The following is a 17,596-nucleotide window of genomic DNA, read 5'->3' on the forward strand; positions in this document are numbered from 1 at the left end:
CGGAGTGATTTTTTCAGAAAAATTCGGCGAACCGGCCAAATTGAATTTTTTTTTAATTTCCTCATCTCTAATTATTATTATCATCCGCTACTGTCTGCACGTCACTGATGTCCCCCCTTATCGGTCTTAGGGCCAGGAGCCTCGCAACACTTGCTCCCACGAGAATCTCATCATCACTACCTGCCAGCCTACCGGAGGAAGCGGCGGATGTCTCCTCACAAACTTAGCTAGGTAGTAGCTGCTGACTGTGCTCTATTAGCTCATCTTCGCTGAAAAGTGGAGCGGAGCCTACGGCATAATACTTCCTGTGCTGAGTGAACAGAAAATGACAGAGTAAGATTGAGGACAGGTGGGGCACAGGGCCTACTCCCGGGCCATGCCAACTAAGCGTCGTGTCAGAGGAACCCACGACTCTTGGCTGGGGGTGTCTGATGTCTTTTGCGACAAAGTCGAAGACCGAGTCAACCATTCAAACACTGCTGGGTTGCTGTTCAAGACACAACCGCTAGATGACACTGGGATCTCAAGCCTCTCGCTTCTACGTCTGCTGCCACCCCACCTTCTTCTGCTGCCTGCGACAAAAACATTTTGGCCGCTGCCTGTTCCCTTTGAAGGGCCTGTCACCTGTCTGTCTGACATACTGTATAATAAAATAATTAAATTAAAATTAAAATAATACCCCCCAAAACAGGCTATAGTACAATGTAACTTCACCGCAGAATGGCAATTAAGATGTATTCTTTTTCCTATTACTACATCCCAAAAAATGAAATATAACAATCACAATTTATCGCAGAACTGCTAATGGGACGTACGTATATTTCCTTTTAATACATCCCGTAAATGTCTGTAGTACAATGTAACTTCCCTGCGTAACGGCAATTATGACATATATTTTTTCTGATTAATAAACTCCCCCCCAAAAAAAAAAATAACAATCACAATTCACCACAGAACGGATAATGGGAAGTAGGTTTATTTCCCTTCAATACACCCTGTAAATGGCTGTAGTACAATGTAACTTCACAGCTGAACGCCAATTAGGACGTATTCTTTTTCCTATTAATACACCCCAAAAAAAGAAATATAACAATCACAATTCACTGCAGAATGGCTAATGTAACGTATGTATCTTTCCTATTAATTCACCCTGTAAATGGCTGTAGTACAATGTAACTTCACCGCTGAACGGCAATTATGACATATATTTTTTCCTTATTTTTTTTCCTATTCATACACCCCCCAAAAAATGTTAAACAATATAAAATCAACGCACAACGGCTAATAGGACATACGTATCTTTCCTATTAATACACCCCATAAATGGCTGTATCACACAGAACTTGCACTCCAATCACAAGCAAGGTTTGCTGGAATTACTGATGTATTATATAGTGCAAACAACCTAAAAGCAGCAGTATAACAACAATTTGGATCCACAATTACTGCAGCAAGGTGTAATATTAATCACTCCTATTACCCAGGCTGTACAGTCTCCTATTGCACCCTGTTCTCCTTTTATAGCATAGATGATGCCTCCTGATCCTTTCCCTACAGCTTGAAAAATCTTTCTCTGAACTTGTAAATCAATTTTTCAGCACAATGAAGTCTTTCCTAGCACTGTCCCTAGCGCCTGCAGATGTCTCTCCCTGCACTAAGAACACTCAAAAATTGCAGAATCCAAGATAGCTGAGGCTATTTACAGGGCTGTGACATCACAGGGGCTGGCTGGCTGGCTACTGATTGGCTGCATGCATGGCATTCCCAGATTTTTTTGCTCCATTTCCTAACACGTGCAGCAGCCATTTTAGGAAAAAATGTGATTCGTTACCACGAAGCATGAGGAAATTCGGTGCGAATCGAATTTCTCCTGAAATTTGGCTCGAATTCCACATTGTCAACTTTGATTCGTTCATCTCTAGCTACTGTGTTTGGGACCCTGGACAAAACATCCAGTGCCCAAGAGCTAGATGTTTTGACCTAGCATCATCCTTGAAGCTGAGTATTACTACTAGTAAAAAAGTGCCACTTTCACTTTTCATGTTTAATTAAATGTAATTAATAGGTCATTATATTGCATGAGTTGAATACTAAGTATATGTGTATTATAATTTTGACTTTTTCAGAATTTCAGCTCACATTATGAAAACACAAAATACTACATTTATACTTTTACATAATAATTATCAATATATATATATATATATACACTCACCTAAAGAATTATTAGGAACACCTGTTCTATTTCTCATTAATGCAATTATTTAGTCAACCAATCACATGGCAGTTTCTTCAATGCATTTAGGGGTGTGGTCCTGGTCAAGACAATCTCCTGAACTCCAAACTGAATGTCAGAATGGGAAAGAAAGGTGATTTAAGCAATTTTGAGCGTGGAATGGTTGTTGGAGCCAGACGGGCCGGTCTGAGTATTTCACAATCTGCTTCGTTACTGGGATTTTCACGCACAACCATTTCTAGGGTTTACAAAGAATGGTGTGAAAAGGGAAAAACATCCAGTATGCGGCAGTCCTGTGGGCAAAAATGCCTTGTGGATGCTAGAGGTGAGAGGAGAATGGGCCGTCTGATTCAAGCTGATAGAAGAGCAACGTTGACTGAAATAACCACTCGTTACAACCGAGGTATGCAGCAAAGCATTTGTGAAGCCACAACACGCACAACCTTGAGGCGGATGGACTACAACAGCAGAAGACCCCACCGGGTACCACTCATCTCCACTACAAATAGGAAAAAGAGGCTACAATTTGCACGAGCTCACCAAAATTGGACTGTTGAAGACTGGAAAAATGTTGCCTGGTCTGATGAGTCTTGATTTCTGTTGAGACATTCAAATGGTAGAGTCTGAATTTGGCATAAACAGAATGAGAACATGTATCCATCCTCTGATGGCTACTTCCAGCAGTATAATGCACCATGTCACAAAGCTCGAATCATTTCAAATTGGTTTCTTGAACATGACAAAGAGTTCACTGTACTAAAATGGCCCCCACAGTCACCAGATCTCAACCCAATAGAGCATCTTTGGGATGTGGTGGAACGGGAGCTTCGTGCCCTGGATGTGCATCCCTCAAATCTCCATCAACTGCAAGATGCTATCCTATCAATATGGGCCAACATTTCTAAAGAATGCTATCAGCACCTTGTTGAATCAATGTCACGTAGAGTTAAGGTAGTTCTGAAGGCAAAAGGGGTTCCAACACCGTATTAGTATGGTGTTCCTAATAATTTTTTAGGTGAGTGTATATAACCTTTTACCCAAACATCTCTTATATAGTTCAACTTGTATGTAGGCTTTCTCTTAAAATTATAAGTGTTTTCTTATTTATGATCTCCCATGCACTGGGATACCATCCAGTGTCCTGACCCCTGATACTATGGTTCCTGACTCAGAGGCCTATCCCTACAACTAGTAAGAGCAGAGTGACGTGCGGCGCTACGTAACTCCAGCTTATATAGAGGCTGGGTCACATGCTGCACTTAGCCAATCACAGCCATGCCATTAGTAGGGGTGGCTGTGATGGCTTCTAAGGGCACACGAGTGAAACGCTTGATGATTGGCTGCCCTGCAGCCTTTCAACAAGTGCCATTAAATTGCCGAACACCGAACTCGAACCCAAACTTTTACGAAAATGTTCGGGTTCGGGTCCGGGTAAATAAAAAAACTAAAGTCCAGTACGAACCAGAACTTTACAGTTCGGCTTCGCTCAACCCTATTCCTGACATTTATCATCTCGTCTTTCCCAAATGAATATTCTTCTACATGCTCGTTTTTCTATTTAATCATGTTTTGACTGCAAATTTTGTTCCCTACACGTTCTTTACTGTCTCACAAATAAAAAAGATTTAAAATAAAAACATAGTTTTTTTTAAGCAACCAGAAGAATTGTAAATGCAGCTCGGGACTATAAGGCCTCTTTCAGGGGCGATTTTTCCACGCTGGTGCAATGCGTGAGGTGTACACATTGCACCTGCACTGAATCCGGACCCATTCATTTCTATGGGGCTGTGCACATGAGCGGTGATTTTCACGCATCACTTGTGCGTTGCGTGAAAATCGCAAGCATCCGCAAGCAAGTGCGAATGCGGTGCGATTTTCACGCATGATCTTTATTATTTTCTCTTATAACATGGTTATAAGGGAAAATAATAGCATTCTTAATACAGAATGCTATGTAAATTAGGGATGGAGGGGTTAAAAAATTTTAAACAAATTTAACTCACCCCATCCACTTGGTCGCATAGCGGATCTCCTCTTCTTTCTTCAGGACCTGGGTAAAGGACCTTTGATGGCGTCACTGCGCTCATCACATGGTCCATCACACGATCCATCGCATGGTCCATCAACATGGTGATGGACCATATGATGAGCGCAGTGACGCCATCAAAGGTCCTTTACCCAGGTCCTGAAGAAAAAAGAAAGAAGAGGAGATCCGCTACGCGACCAAGTGGATGGGGTGAGTTAAAATTTGTTTATTACTTTTTAACCCCTCCATCCCTATTTTACTAAGCATTCTGTATTAAGAACGCTATTATTTTTCCTTATAACCATCTTATAAGGGAAAATAATAAAATCTACACAACACCTAACCCAAATCCCAACTTCTGTGAAGAAGTCCAGGTTCGGGTCTGGGTACCAAACATGCTGATTTTTCTCACGCGTGTGCAAAACGCATTAAAACGCATCCTATCCGGCCCTCACACGCGCCGCCCGTGTGAAGGAGGCCTAATGGTAAAAGTAAAAGAAAAACAATTCAATGGAATCCATAGATGGGAAGCTGGCCATGCACATATCTATATCTTCCAAACCCACCTACATGTTTCAGCCAGCCATTAAATGTGTATGCGGGCTTCTCAGTTCTCCCCCAGGGGCAGATGTTGGGGGAGGGAAGAGTCAGCCATGTTAGATTTCAAATGCCTAATCCTTTGGGTCTCAGGGAGGTACGCTGCCTTCAGAGGTGTCTAGTATTGGGTTCCTATCACTCAAAGTTCAAAGACCTCTATGGTTTATAGGAAAGAGGATTGTGGTGGTAGGCTATTACAGTTTTTCCTGAAGTTACTGCATATAAAATTTGATACATTGTAATGTATGTTTTAAATCCCATTTGATGACATCCATTACTTGTTTCTTAGCCCTTTATTGCCTATAATATGGATACTCTAGTAGGGTTACCAAATGCACAACAATCTATTCATAGAGTGCACACATTTTATCAGCCTTAGGCCTCTTGCACACAAAGGTTTTTCTTTACCGTTTCCGTTCCATTTTTTTGCATTCCGTATACGGAACCATTCATTTCAATGGGTCCACCCAAAAAATGCGGAATGTACTCCGTATGCATTCCGTATTTCATTTTTTTCGTTCTTTCAAAGATAGAACATGTCCTATTATTGTCCGCATAACGGACAAGGATAGTACTGTTCTATTAGGGGCCAGATGTTCTGTTCCACAAAAAACGGAATGCACATGGATGTCATCCGTATTTTTTGCGGATCTGTTTTTTGTGGACCGCAAAACACTGAAAAAGCCATACGGTCGTGTGCAATAGGCCTAACACTTCAAATTCAAAGTCAAGGTCTGTTGCTGTCTCTTAAGCATAAATTCAGCTATGTTCTTATATTTGAAGGCATTCACAAAGCTTGGTGATCTAGAGAAATGTATCCAGTTTCTTTTAATTAAGATCATAATAGACGCCATCACTGATCCAATTAAAATTAAGAATGCAGATAAATCATTGCTAGGATTTCAAGGCTCTTCCTCAACTTTCTTAATGATGCCAGCTCCTACTGTTCCCTTGCCACTGCAATTGCAAGTTGCCAAGAATTGATTAATTATAAAATTTGACACAGAAAAGAACTTTCAAAAAAAAGAAAATTTTAGAAAAGGATAATTACTCTGTAAGGCTACTTTCACATTAGCGTTCAGAGTGGATCCGTCTGGTGTTTGCACAGACGGATCCTCTCCTATAATGCAGACGTTTGGATCCGTTCAGAACGGATCCGTCTGCATTATAGTTTAGAAAAAATTCTAAGTGTGAAAGTAGTTCAGACGGATCCGTCCAGACTTTACATTGAAAGTCAATGGGGACGGATCCGTTTGAAAATGTAGCCATATTGTGTCATCTTCAAACGGATCCGTCCCCATTGACTTACATTGTAAGTCTGGACGGATCCGCTTGCCTCCGCACGGCCAGGCGGACACCCGAACGCTGCAAGCAGCGTTCGGGTGTCCGCTTGCTGAGCGGAGCGGAGGCTGAACGCTGCCAGACTGATGCATTCTGAGCGGATCCGCATCCACTCAGAATGCATTAGGGCAGTACGGATGCGTTCGGGGCCGCTTGTGAGACCCTTCAAACGGAGCTCACAAGCGGAGCCCCGAACGCTAGTGTGAAAGTAGCCTTAAACATGTTTTCTGTTTGCTATTGCTTACATGAGCTTGTTTATTTGGATTCACATCTTCTTTGGACAATGAACAAAATCCTTTAATCGTACAAGATAACAATTAGGATTTTCAAAAACACTCGTCCATGGATTGTTTCTGGCATTGCAGCTCCGCCTCATTAAAGCAGTCCAGGTTTCATTTCAGCCTTACTCTTATATGACACATATAGCGTAAGAAATTTCGCAGCTGTCTATTATATATAGGGGTCGTCCGGGCTTTTACTAATGATGACCTGTCCTCAGGATAGGTCATCAATACCAGATCAGCAGGGGTCCGATCAGCTGTATGATGATGGCGTGTGCAGTGCCATCTACCTTCCTGTTCGCTGCTGCTGTGGTCTATGGTCTTTGCCATAGACAGCAGCTGTAAACAGGAGGAGAGACGGGAGACGGCATATGCACATGGCACACACAGTCTCCTCATACAGCTGATCGGCGGGGGTGTTGGGTGTCGGACCCCAGACGATTTGATATTAATGACCTAGCTTGAGAATAGGTCATCAATAGTAAAAGCCCGGAAAACCCCATTAATTGAGAACAAGGCTTTAACGTACAGATGTCACTACCTTGGTGGCAATACTGCTGCATAATAATTATCAAAGTCAAGTGATCTTCAATTCCAATTTCATTGTAACATCGAAACCACTGAAGAAAGAACATATACTGTTCCGAAACACGTCTGGTGATTGGTGGACAGAGAAGAAATGTCTAATTTCCAAACAGTGACATGATCATCCTGGCTGCAGCAGTGAATTGAAGCGAAATCGGCGTTCAGAACAGCAGAGGGTGTGTGCGCAAAGAAACAGCATGTGGTTGCATAGCTGTGGAACTGCAGAGCACAGCAGACTGAATGGACTGACAAGGAGTGAGACACCCTGTATGAGGGCTTATTTTTTGCGGGACAAGTTGTACTTTCTAATGCCACCATTTAATATGGCATACAATGTAGTGGGAAGCGGAAAATAATATCCAAATGGGATGAAATTGAAAAAAAAAAAATGCAATTCCTCCACCGTTTTACAGGTTTTCTCACAGTGTTCGTTTTGCGGCAAAACTGACATATGCCCTTCATTCTCTCAGTAAGTTCGATTGCAATGATATCCCATATGTATAGGTTTTTTATGTATAAATAGTGTAAAAATAAATGTAAACTTTGAAAAAAAAAAAAGTTTTTTTTTTTTACATCACCATATTCTGACCCCCATAACTTTTTTATAGTTAAATCTACTGAGCTGTGTGAGGGCTCATTTTTTGCAGGGCATTCTGTAGATTTTATTGATACCATGTTGCAGTGTGTGTTATCTTTTGATCATATTTTATTTTTTGTGGGTAAGAGAAGCAGTGAAAAAAATGGCGAATTGGCCAATTTGACCCTTTTTTTATTACGCTATTCGCCGTATTGGAAAAATATTTTCATATTTAATAGTAAGGCGTTTTTGGATACATGATGTTTATATTTTTTGTTATTTATGTATTTATTTTTTTATTCTACTGAAAGGGGGTTGATTTATACTTTTATAATTTTAAATTTTTTATATATTTAACAGTTTCTTTTTTACTTTTTTATGATTTTAAAGCTCGTATTTGAGCCTACAAAACTCTTTTTTTTAATTCTGAACCCTGATGGGTCTTTTAGACCCATGATTTGTGCAGAATTTCTCTACCCCTTTAGATGCCGTTCTCTCACTTGATCACATTATCTAAAGGCTTTAATGGCCACAATCGGCATTATTGCTGGTCGCAGTCATTAGCCTCGGGTCTCTTCTATTTGAAACAACGAAGACCCGCTGGCCACGACGCTCTCTGCACATGCGAGCAGGTGCCATGTTTACACTTTGCTCCAGCACTGTACATATACGGAGCTGGTAACAAACAGGTAATGCTGCACTATTTGTCCAGCCAAAGGATTAAATCTAACCACATTGTGTTATTTGGAAGTAGCTGTGGATATGTGAGGGCTCCACAATCTGGCACTGTGACTGCACACATAAAGGATAATTCTGTGTTTTATATGGTTTTGATGTGGATAATTATTAAATATTTTTACTGAGAGACAGCTATTTCTCATTATATCATCTAAATTTATCTGAGGACTGATACTCCTACTGGAACTTCACATAGGTGCTACATTGTATCATAGTTGTACCTGTAATCCAATGCTAAGAGTATAGTATATGTTCTTGTGGTATGTTCTTTTCTCACCAATTTATTCCAAATTTGCATTTTTGTATTAGTCCATGAGCTTTTGCTCAAGTGTCCATGTCCTTTTGGTCAACGTGACAACTAGAGATGAGCGAATTTTTAAAAAATTCGATTTGGCCGGTTCGCATAATTTCTCTGAAAAATGTGCTTTGAACCAAATTTTTTCGCGGTGAATCGTGTTAAAAAATGGCTATTTACGGGATGCAAAGAGCCTTTATAGGGATATAGAACACTGTGCCTTGCAGTAACACGCATAGGGAGTCTGCTGTGGTAGTGAAACAATACTGTGAGTCCTTATGACATGCACATGACAGGTGTCACTCTTAGAATCACTGCACACTTTACTTATTTGGGGCGTCATGGGGCCAACACTGACCAAATAACTCAAGTATGAACTCAGCCTTACAAGTTGATGTTAGCGTCAAGAAGAAGCACACTCCTTTTACACCGTCGCCAGCTGATTCCACATAGATGTCTACAAAATCTGTTCTATTAAACCCGTATACAAGTAGAGACCCCCGGACAGTGGAGAGGGTGTCAACAGCAAGTTTGTGTTGACATCACTGATTAATTTGCTCTTCCTATGATCTGTCAGAACAATAACCCCCAAAAAACGGATCCAGTCTGTGGAGCATATGCCTTCACTCAGTCAGCATTTAATCAATAATCCATCAGAATTGCTAATGCCCAAAAAAAACAGGAGTGGATATAAAACAGAGATGACAGGTAAATGGAATATTTGCATTTAATCTGTGTTAAGTACCCACTCCTAATTTTGGCAACCAAATCATAAACCAATTCTGATGGGACCATATAGGCCTTACAGCTACTACACAGACAGGATCCGTTGTGCGTCTCAATTTTCCTTCCTTCTGACAGATCAGAAGAAGGGTCAAACAAATGATGATGTCAGCCAGGACAAAAGGCAAAATAGTGGCCCAATCATGAAGTGGGGAGGGTGGAAAAAGCAAGAGAAGTGCACAGAGGGGCCCTATAACATAGTGGTGAGGTGGAAGCAGCATGAGGAGTCCACAGAATGGCACAATGTCGTGGTCTGAAGGTGACGGCAGCATCAGGAGGCCACAGAGTGGCACAATGACCGAGTCTGGAGGTGGCGACAGTAACAGCATCAGGAGGATACCACAGAGTGGCAAGGTGACATAGTGTGGAGATGGCAGTAGCAGCACAGCATCATTAGACCACATAGTGGCAAGATGACGTAAGGGGGAAGATGGCAGTAGCAGCAGCAGAAGCAGCATCATGAGAAGACCATAGAGTGGCAAGGTGACATAATGTTCAGATGACAGCAGCATGGAGAGCACCCGACAGTGGTAGGGAGGGTGATGAGGGACTGATGGTGCCCCATACCCTTCCCAGGTTATAAGCAGGCCCCTACCTTTTATATGGCCCGGTGGGCAATATATGGCAAATGAGTGGAGATGGGAGGGAAGGGTTAAAAGCGGATAGTGGTGTGGCTATGGAGAAGGAAGGGGAGGTGGCAATGGCCTGCCTCTTCCTCTGTTCGGCGAAGGCAAGCTGGTCCCGCCCGCCCTCCCTTGTTATGGTTTTTTGATTGTCTTGTGTTTGGATGGTCATGTTGTATTTCCTTTTTCGAGGTTCCTGATTGGTGTGGAATTCGGAAGTCGGCAATGTAGAGAACAGGAGCATGATGGGAGCAGATTTGGCGCACGTGCCCTCTGGTGTCTAGGGGTTGGCACACGCACAGAAGGAGTGGTTGGAGGATGAGTTTAAAATTGCCTTTATAATGTGAGCTGTGGCCGACAATCACCGAGTAAAAGAGAGTTTTTTTAAAGTTGAACGATGTCCGTGTCCTTTGTTTTAGGATAAGTTAATAACGGGGGGGGGCCTGAAGGTATGTTTTATCCTAACCCCCTTTTTTCCTGAATACCAACAGTCTCAGGATACCACAGAGTGGCAAGGAGACATATTGTGGAGATGGCAGCAGCATGAGGAGACCACAGAGTAGCAAGGTGACATAAAATGAAGATGGCAGCAGCATGATGAGACCACAGAGTGGCAAGTTGACCGTTTGGGGCTGGAGGCAGCATAAGGAGACCACAGAGTGGCAAGGTGACAGTGTGGATATGGCAGCAGCATGAGGAGACCACAGAGTGGCAAGGTGACATAGTGTGGAGATGGCAGCAGCAGAATACCACAGGTGACATAGTTTGGAGGTGGAGGCAGCATCAGGAGGCCACAGAGTGGCAAGGTGACATAGGGTGTAGTTGGCAGCAGCATGAGGAGATCACAGAGTGGCAAGTTGACTGTTTGGAGCTGGAGGCAGCATAAGAAGACCACAGAGTGGCAAGGTGACAGTGTGGATATGGCAGCAGCATGAGGAGAGCACAGAGTGGCAAGGTGACATAGTGTGGAGATGGCAGCAGCAGAATACCACAGAGTGGCAATGTGACATAGTTTGGAGGTGGCGACAGCATCAGGAGGCCACAGAGTGGCAAGGGGAAATAGTGTGGATATAAAATGAGGAGACCACAGAGTGGCAAGGTGACATAGTGTGGAGATGGCAGTAGCAGCAGCATCAGGAGGATACCGCAGAGTGGCAAGGTGACATCGTGTGGAGTTGTAAATAAAAAAAATGGGGTCAGTCAGCACATCCCAATGTGCAGGGGCACGTTGCTATGGCTGAAAACACAAAGTAAAAAATACAATGCAACAGCACTCTGAAAACCAAATAAAGTACAAAAAAGTACTCTAATGCTAATCTTATTCTGTAAATTAGAGATGCTTGGCAAATACATTTTGTACAAAATTATTTAGGCCCATCTGCCACACGTGAAGGCGATCTCTGTAAGACGGGAACCTAACGCTAAATAAAGCCTGTGATGTTCCTACCCTCCCTGAATGTTAGGTTCTAGAGTTGAGCGAACACCTGGATGTTCGGGTTCGAGAAGTTCGGCCGAACTTCCCGGAAATGTTCGGGTTCGGGATCCGAACCCGACCCGAACTTCGTCCCGAACCCGAACCCCATTGAAGTCAATGGGGACCCGAACTTTTCGGCACTAAAAATGCTGTAAAACAGCCCAGGAAAGAGCTAGAGGGCTGCAAAAGGCAGCAACATGTAGGTAAATCCCCTGGAAACAAATGTGGATAGGGAAATGAATAAAAATAAAAATAAAATAAATAAAAATTAACCAATATCAATTGGAGAGAGGTCCCATAGCAGAGAATCTGGCTTCACGTCAGCAGAGAATCAGTCTCTTCATGCCATAGCAGAGAATCGGGCTTCACGTCACCCACCACTGTAACAGTCCATTGTCATATATTTAGGCCCCGGCACCCAGCCAGAGGAGAGAGGTCCCGTAACAGAGAATCTGGCTTCATGTCAGCAGAGAATCAGTCTGCATGTCCTAGCAGAGAATCATGCTTTATGTCACCCAACACTGGAACAGTCCATTGTCAGATATTTAGGTCCAGGCACCCAGGCAGAGGAGAGAGGTCCCGTAACAGAGAATCTGGCTTCATGTCAGCAGAGAATCAGTCCGCATGTCCTAGCAGAGAATCAGGCTTTATGTCACCCAACACTGGAACAGTCCATTGTCAGATATTTAGGCCCAGGCACCCAGGCAGAGGAGAGAGGTCCCGTAACAGAGAATCTGGCTTCATGTCAGCAGAGAATCAGTCTGCATGTCCTAGCAGAGAATCATGCTTTACGTCACCCAACACTGGAACAGTCCATTGTCAGATATTTAGGCCCAGGCACCCAGGCAGAGGAGAGAGGTCCCGTAACAGAGAATCTGTCTTCATGTCAGCAGAGAATCAGTCTGCATGTCCTAGCAGAGAATCATGCTTTACGTCACCCAACACTGGAACAGTCCATTGTCAGATATTTAGGCCCAGGCACCCAGGCAGAGGAGAGAGGTCCCGTAACAGAGAATCTGTCTTCATGTCAGCAGAGAATCAGTCTGCATGTCCTAGCAGAGAATCATGCTTTACGTCACCCAACACTGGAACAGTCCATTGTCAGATATTTAGGCCCCGGCACCCAGGCAGAGGAGAGAGGTCCCGTAACAGAGAATCTGGCTTCATGTCAGCAGAGAATAAGTCTGCATGTCCTAGCAGAGAATAATGCTTTACGTCACCCACCACTGGAACAGGTCACTGTCACATATTTAGGCCCTGGCAACCAGGCAGAGGAGAGAGGTCCCATAACAGAGATTCAGGCTTCATGTCAGCAGAGAATCAGTCTTCATGTCATAGCAGAGAATCAGGCTTCACGTCACCCACCACTGGAACAGTCCACTGTCACATATTTAGGCCCAGGCACCCAGGCAGAGGAGAGAGGTCCCATAACAGAGATTCAGGCTTCATGTCAGCAGAGAATCAGTCTTCATGTCATAGCAGAGAATCAGGCTTCACGTCACCCACCACTGGAACAGGCCACTGTCACATATTTAGGCCCAGGCACCCAGGCAGAGGAGAGAGGTCCCATAACAGAGATTCAGGCTTCATGTCAGCAGAGAATCAGTCTTCATGTCATAGCAGAGAATCAGGCTTCACGTCACCCACCACTGGAACAGGCAACTGTCACATATTTAGGCCCAGGCACCCAGGCAGAGGAGAGAGGTCCCATAACTGAGATTCAGGCTTCATGTCAGCAGAGAATCAGTCTTCATGTTATAGCAGAGAATCAGGCTTCATGTCACCCACCAATGGAACAGGCCACTGTCAGATATTTTTAGGCCCCGGCACCCAGACAGAGGAGAGGTTCATTCAACTTTGGGTTGCCCCGCAATATAATGGTAAAATGAAAATAAAAATAGGATTGAATGAGGAAGTGCCCTGGAGTACAATAATATATTGTTAAGGGGAGGTAGTTAATGTCTAATCTGCACAAGGGATGGACAGGTCCTGTGGGATCCATGCCTGGTTCATTTTTATGAACGTCAGCTTGTCCACATTGGCTGTAGACAGGCGGCTGCGTTTGTCTGTTATGACGCCCCCTGCCGTGCTGAATACACGTTCAGACAAAGCGCTGGCCGCAGGGCAGGCCAGCACCTCCAAGGCATAAAAGGCTAGCTCTGGCCACGTGGACAATTTGGAGACCCAGAAGTTGAATGGAGCCGAACCATCAGTCAGTACGTGGAGGGGTGTGCACAGGTACTGTTCCACCATGTTATTAAAATGTTGCCTCCTGCTAACACGTTCCGTATCAGGTGGTGGTGCAGTTAGCTGTGGCGTGATGACAAAACTTTTCCACATCTCTGCCATGCTAACCCTGCCCTCAGAGGAGCTGGCCGTGACACAGCTGCGTTGGCGACCTCTTGCTCCTTCTCTGCCTTCGCCTTGGGCTTCCACTTGTTCCCCTGTGACATTTGGGAATGCTCTCAGTAGCGCATCTACCAACGTGCGCTTGTACTCACGCATCTTACTATCACGCTCCAGTGCATGAAGTAAGGGGGGCACATTGTCTTTGTACCGTGGATCCAGCAGGGTGGCAACCCAGTAGTCCGCACACGTTAAAATGTGGGCAACTCTGCTGTCGTTGCGCAGGCACTGCAGCATGTAGTCGCTCATGTGTGCCAGGCTGCCCAGAGGTAAGGACAAGCTGTCCTCTGTGGGAGGCGTATCGTCATCGTCCTGCGTTTCCCCCCAGCCACGCACCAGTGATGGGCCCGAGCTGCGTTGGGTGCCAGCCCGCTGTGAACCTGCTTCATCCTCATCCTCCTCCACCTCCTCCTCATCCTCGTCCTCCTCGTCCTCCAGTAGTGGGCCCTGTCTGGCCACATTTGTACCTGGCCTCTGCTGTTGCAAAAAACCTCCCTCTGAGTCACTTCGAAGAGATTGGCCTGAAAGTGCTAAAAATGACCCCTCTTCCTCCTCCTCCTGGGCCACCTCCTCTTCCATCATCGCCCTAAGAGTTTTCTCAAGGAGACATAGAAGTGGTATTGTAACGCTGATAACGGCGTCATCGCCACTGGCCATGTTGGTGGAGTACTCGAAACAGCGCAACAGGGCACACAGGTCTCGCATGGAGGCCCAGTCATTGGTGGTGAAGTGGGGCTGATCCGCAGTGCGACTAACCCGTGCGTGCTGCAGCTGAAACTCCACTATGGCCTGCTGCTGCTCGCACAGTCTGTCCAGCATGTGCAAGGTGGAGTTCCACCTGGTGGGCACGTCGCATATGAGGCGGTGAGCGGGAAGGCCGAAGTTACGCTGTAGCGCAGACAGGCGAGCAGCGGCAGGGTGTGAACGCCGGAAGCGCGAACAGACGGCCCGCACTTTATGCAGCAGCTCTGACATGTCGGGGTAGTTGTGAATGAACTTCTGCACCACCAAATTCAGCACATGCGCCAGGCAAGGGATGTGCGTCAAACCGGCTAGTCCCAGAGCTGCAACGAGATTTCACCCATTATCGCACACCACCAGGCCGGGCTTGAGGCTCACCGGCAGCAACCACTCGTCGGTCTGTTGTTCTATACCCCGCCACAACTCCTGTGCGGTGTGGGGCCTGTCCCCCAAACATATGAGTTTCAGAATGGCCTGCTGACGTTTACCCCGGGCTGTGCTGAAGTTGGTGGTGAAGGTGTGTGGCTGACTGAATGAGCAGGTGGAAGAAGAGGAGGAGGAAGCTGAGTAGGAGGAGGAGGAGACAGGAGGCAAAAAATGTTGCCCTGCAATCCTTGGCGGCGGAAGGACGTGCGCCAAACAGCTCTACGCCTGGGGCCCAGTCGCCACTACATTTACCCAGTGTGCAGTTAGGGAGATATAGCTTCCATGGCCGTGCTTACTGGTCCACGTATCTGTGGTTAGGTGGACTTTGCCACAGATGGCGTTGCGCAGTGCACACTTGATTTTATCGGATACTTGGTTGTGCAGGGAAGGCACGACTCTCCTGGAGAAGTAGTGCCGGCTGGGAACAACATACTGTGGGACAGCAAGCGACATGAGCTGTTTGAAGCTGTCTGTGTCCACCAGCCTAAATGACAGCATTTCATAGGCCAGTAGTTTAGAAATGCTGGCATTCAGGGCCAGGGATCGAGGGTGGCTAGGTGAAAATTTACGCTTTCTCTCAAATGTTTGTGAGATGGAGAGCTGAACGCTGCCGTGTGACATGGTTGAGATGCTTGGTGACGCAGGTGGTGGTGTTGGTGGTACATCCCATGTTTGCTGGGCGGCAGGTGCCAACGTTCCTCCAGAGGCGGAGGAAGAGGCCGAGGCGGCGGCAGCAGCAGAAGAGGCCGAGGCGGCAGCAGCAGAAGAGGTAGCAGGGGGAGCCTGAGTGACTTCCTTGTTTTTAAGGTGTTTACTCCACTGCAGTTCATGCTTTGCATGCAGGTGCCTGGTCATGCAGGTTGTGCTAAGGTTCAGAACGTTAATGCCTCGCTTCAGGCTCTGATGGCACAGCGTGCAAACCACTCGGGTCTTGTCGTCAGCACATTGTTTGAAGAAGTGCCATGCCAGGGAACTCCTTGAAGCTGCCTTTGGGGTGCTCGGTCCCAGATGGCGGCGGTCAGTAGCAGGCGGAGTCTCTTGGCGGCGGGTGTTCTGCTTTTGCCCACTGCTCCCTCTTTGTCTTTTGCTACGCTGTTGGCTCGGTCTCACCACTGCCTCTTCCTCCGAACTGTGAAAGTCAGTGGCACGACCTTCATTCCATGTGGGGTCTAGGACCTCATCGTCCCCTGAATCGTCTTCCACCCAGTCTTGATCCCTGACCTCCTGTTCAGTCTGCACACTGCAGAAAGACGCAGCAGTTGGCACCTGTGTTTCGTCATCATCAGAGACGTGCTGAGGTGGTATTCCCATGTCCTCATCATCAGGAAACATAAGTGGTTGTGCGTTAGTGCATTCTATGTCTTCCACCCCTGGGGAAGGGCTAGGTGGATGCCCTTGGGAAACCCTGGCAGCAGAGTCTTCAAACAGCATAAGAGACTGCTGCATAACTTGAGGCTCAGACAGTTTCCCTGATATGCATGGGGGTGATGTGACAGGCTGATGGGCTTGGTTTTCATGCGCCATCTGTGCGCTTTCTGCAGAAGACTGGGTGGGAGATAATGTGAACGTGCTGGATCCACTGTCGGCCACCCAATTGACTAATGCCTGTACCTGCTCAGGCCTTATCATCCTTAGAACGGCATTGGGCCCCACAAAATATCGCTGTAAATTCTGCTGGCTACTGGGACCTGAGGTAGTTGGTTCACTAGGACGTGTGGCTGTGGCAGAACGGCCACGTCCTCTCCCAGCACCAGAGGGTCCACTAACACCACCACGACCATGTCCGCGTCCGCGTCCCTTACTAGATGTTTTCCTCATTGTTACCGTTCACCACAATAAGAAAAATATTATTCGGGCTAATGTATTGAATTAAAATTCAGGCCTTTTTTTACAGACACCTAACACTAAGTCTATCTGGCTATCTATTTAGGTACCGTATTACACTAATACACGCACACCAGTAATGACAGATTTAGCTGAATATAAATTTGAGGCCTATTATTTAGGCGCTGGGTGACAGGTATACGTTTAATCACAGAATTAAACTTGGATCTGCACTGTAGCGTGTGTGTTAAGTTTTTGAGAATTACCCTATCAGCACCTTGAATCTAATATACCCTTTTAGGGATAGATTTAAACTAGGCCTGATACAGCACAAACCACTAATTTTGAGAATTGCAAATTTGGGAATTGTTTTTCAACCCAGAACAAAAACTGTGCTTTGACGGTCACTAAAAATAACTTGACCAGCTAAAGCAGTAATGACAGATTTTGATTAATATAAATGTGAGGCCTATTTTTTAGGCGCTGGGTGACAGGCTCAACTTGCCCCTGATGTAGTATATGGCCAAAAAATAACCACACTATTGATGGTTAAATGCACTTGGGTGACAAGGTCAGCTTGCCCCTGATGTAGTATATGGCCAAAAAATAACCACACTATTGATGGTTAAATGCACTTGATGAA

This window comes from Bufo bufo, chromosome 2 (assembly GCF_905171765.1).
Source record: "Bufo bufo chromosome 2, aBufBuf1.1, whole genome shotgun sequence".
In the NCBI taxonomy this organism is placed as follows: Eukaryota; Metazoa; Chordata; class Amphibia; order Anura; family Bufonidae; genus Bufo; species Bufo bufo.